The sequence below is a fragment of the Pinus tabuliformis genome, chromosome 5_1 (genome assembly GCF_031772625.1).
Source record: "Pinus tabuliformis cultivar Carrire ecotype Pingquan chromosome 5_1, CPIR1, whole genome shotgun sequence".
Classification (NCBI taxonomy): domain Eukaryota; kingdom Viridiplantae; phylum Streptophyta; class Pinopsida; order Pinales; family Pinaceae; genus Pinus; species Pinus tabuliformis.
In genome coordinates this window covers 469,417,264-469,421,259 of record NC_142305.1, presented here as the reverse complement: position 1 = coordinate 469,421,259, position 3,996 = coordinate 469,417,264, and the positions used below count along the sequence as shown (strand labels likewise).

General features: G+C 36.6%; 1 pseudogene; it reads right to left on the bottom strand.

Annotated features, from left to right (window-relative positions):
* The window catches only part of LOC149165540 (putative histone H2A variant 2 pseudogene), a 2,077-nt pseudogene extending 1,229 nt beyond the window's left edge, over positions 1-848 (bottom strand).
* Positions 849-3,996: the final 3,148 nt, after the last annotated feature.

The following is a 3,996-nucleotide window of genomic DNA, read 5'->3' as shown; positions in this document are numbered from 1 at the left end:
AGGCTTGGCACTTGGACCTTGGAAAGGGGTTGATTTCTTCTTATTTACTTACTCCCAAGAGACTTCAGAGGTTTCAGCATTTCATTAGACTCATTTATTTTTAACTTACTACATCTATTTGCAAAATGTCCATATTCGTGACATACCTTACATTTAAAAGGTAGTTGCTCGTAGTCTAGCTATTGGATGTGTGTCCATTGATCTACCTTTGATCTTGATGGCTTCCGGCAAGCCTTTCCCTAGGTCGACTTCAATGTAGATCCTTGCACAAGCATGCATATTCTCCTTTGGTTCACATCTGTCAATGTATTTCCCAACGCGTTTCCCAATAGCCTTTACTGATTCATCTCCCCAGCAGTGAGGAGTGGAGGTGGGGTAGACGGACCCAAACCGAGATAGCATTTGGGATGTCCATTTCCGGATCAAAGTCGAGGAGACCATCTCTTCAGATAGAGGCCTCTTGAATCATGAAGTAGGGGCCATTTCTAAAGATAAGGTTTCCGATCCTCTTTTGTTTCGAAAAGAAAAGTGTAGAAGCCCCTTCCACAGAATCTGATAGCTATTTTCCCTTGTATTATCGCATTCCAGTTACATTCCACCCATTTTTGGACTGCTCTGGGCGAAGGCCAGAGGCCAGTGAACTGGCCAATGAGGCCTCTCTTAGCTAAAGCGATTGTGGCCTACCTCGGGAGACTGGGAGGAAGAGATACTTTAGGGATTTCATCAAGTTTCTTGACGAACTTGGAAGCAGAAGGATGTATTCTTGTTGAGGCATTCTCAGGAATAAGAGATGCAAAAAGTTTCTCGTAGTCTTCCAAGCCTGGGGATGATGGATCAGTCCCAGCCATGGCTGCAAAGGAGGGCCAACTCCTAGTCAACCGAGGATAAAAAAAATGGAGGCGGTGAAGGGAGGGGTCCCAGAGCTGGGGCCAGGCAGGAGGCCCGAGAGAGATCGAAAGGCGGAGGGGAGCCTAGGAGGGCAGAGCGAGGACAAACCCAGCAGCGGAGCTGCCAGGCAAGGCCTGGAGAAGGCGAAGGAATAGTCAGGGGCGGTCGCGCGGGAGCTCCGAATTCGAAATCGCCTCCAACATTTCTGGATCACATCCCTCAAAGTATCAGAGTGATACCTAAATTTTAAGGTCCTAGGTTGAGTTATTTTTAATTGTAATTAGATAACTCAGTCTAACTCAGTTATAGTCAATTAAACTAGTTCTAACTATTGGAGAAACTAGTAGAGGTCTAGTATTGGAGTAGTGCATCATTGCATCACCAGTACCACACCAGTTAACTAAATATCCACTCATAAATAATTCAAGCATGTCAATTTAGATGAAGACCCAGTTGATATTAGAGTTATGGGATAGTGTACTATTAGTTGTATAATTTTCTGAGTTGTATAGATGGTGCATTCAATCAATTGAGGACCTATGTTTGGATTGCGCAATTATGGAGAGTGGATTTCCCAATTAAATATGGGTTAATTCCTCTAGGGATTGCACACGGAATTAGGGGCTTGGGAGGTAGCAGAATTGGCTAAGTATTGGCTTGAGTTGGCTTGTGAGGCAAAGAGTTAGATTGTACTAGTGTAGGAATTGTTCAGGTTAAACAAGCATTGTATTTTCTTCTCAAATATTCTGGTTAATGTAATATAGATAGTCGAGGTTTTGAGCAGTTTCTTTCCCCAGAAAAATATTGTGTTATGTGTGATTGAAATTCTCCTTTTCTACTTATTGTTTTCATCGATCAATTTTGGTTTCCGCTGAAGAGTGGAGTAGATTATTGTCTTGTGTTTTAGCATACCACATACATTGTTGAATCTACTGAAAAATTACATAATACCCTTCCAAAAGTGCAGGAAACTAATATAGTACCTAGGAATCCAAGTAGATTGAGACTAGCAAACTTTCTCTAGGATAACAACCACAATAAACATAAATATGTTAACTAATGGTCTATTAACTACCAGATTATGAAACATCTTAGACAAAATAATAATGGATTTAAGTATAGTTGTTGAGCCTTAAAACTGTTCATATTTAATTTGGACAATATGTACACTCCAACTTTTAATTATGGTTTGCAACCTTATCAGGCTTAGACTAGCAAGGCAGTTAACAAGGATTTTAGCTAACGACAAATTTTTGCTTCATGCTCAGGGATGCACAATCTATAAGTTCTTCACTTTAATTTTAATCGGTTATTAAATGTGTTATATTGTTGTTACGTTGGAGTTATTGTTTTGAATTTTGAATGGTCATATGATAAAATTTTGGTCTGTGACATAAGAAGAAAAGGAAAATTTTAGACATTGAATGTGGCTTCCAATAAATGTTTTTCTACTCCTCATGTGAAGTCAATCTAGATTGTGATTACAAGTTATAAAATCATGAGGCTTGAAAAGAAACCTTAAGACCTTAAAGAACCATGATCTATCTCTCTCAAATGGTTCTTCTAGTAAACACTGATGTGCATAGCTTGGAATTGGTGTTACATAAATTATAATTATTGCACTTGAATGCATAGTAAAATGGATGACATGTTATAATATAATTTAGACATGTAAGTATTAATCACTCCTTCATAACATTATGATTGCAATAGAGAACCTATATATTGGTGGAAAAAAACCCTAATTCTATAACTACACACTTGGAGTCTGATTAGTTTGATAACCATCTCTCGATATTAGATTAGATAAGTGGGTGTGTTACAATCATGGCATCATCAAGTAAGGATTAAGGAGGAATATATTAGTGAGACAACATTTCAAACTCGATGTAGGAATTATGAGTTCGTGGTGTTACTGTTTGGGTTATCTAATGCACCAGGTGTCTTCATGTGCATTATGAATGGTATTTTCCATAATTATTTGGATAAGCTTGTTATTGTATTTTTGGATGACATCTTGGTCTAATCCAAATCTAAGAAAGAGCATGAACAACATTTAAGGATGGTGCTACAATTACTTAGAGAACATTAGTTGTATGCCAAGTTGAGTACGTGTTCATTTTATTGAAGTCAAGTTAATTATTTGGGTCATATAATTTCATAGAAAGGGATTGTAGTAGACCTAGAAAAGATCAAATCAATAAAAGAGTTTCCAACACCCAATAATTTGACAGAGGTTCTATCATTCATGGGCTTAGCATGTTATTATAGAATATTTATTAAGGGATCCTAAAAATAGCCCATCCTATCACTTCCTCGCAAAATAAGGATGTAAAATTTGAATGGTATCATAAATGTGAAGAGATGTTTCAACATTTATAAATGTTATTTACCATTGCATCAATATGAAATATGATTGGTTTGAATGTTTGATTGTGTGCATTGATGCATGTAAGGAGGGGATTGAATGAGTCTTCATGCGAAATGGGCATGTGATATGTTATGAATCAAGGAAGCTAAAAAAAAATGAAAGGAATTGTGCCACTCGTGATCTAAAATTGATAGCCATTATAGATGCCTTAAAATGTGGAGGCATTACCTCATGGGAAAAATGTTTTAATTGAGAAATGACCACAATAGTTTGAAGAACTTGTTTGAACAACCAAATTATATGCTAGACAAATTAGATGACTAGAATTTTTAGCTGATTATGGCTTTGAATGTATAAAGATAATTCTAATACTTTGGTTGATGCACTCAATCGAAGGGTACATGTAATGCATGCTAATGCCATAAGTACATGAAAAAATGATACATGCTAATGCCATAAGTACATGAAAAAATGATTTGAAAATTAGAATTTGAGAGGCTAAAAATTCAAATTAGAAATACACAGAAATAAAATGAAATCTACAACAAGGTAAATTAAAACCTAAATACAACATTCCGAATTGGTAAAGGATGGAATTCTCATGTACAAAGGTAATAATGATTTTTGTGCCCAATTCTGAGTGGTTGAAAAATATAGTGTTGAATGAGATGTAAAATGTATCTTATATTGGACACCCAGGGTACCAAAAGACAATCTCACCAATAAAGAATCAATAC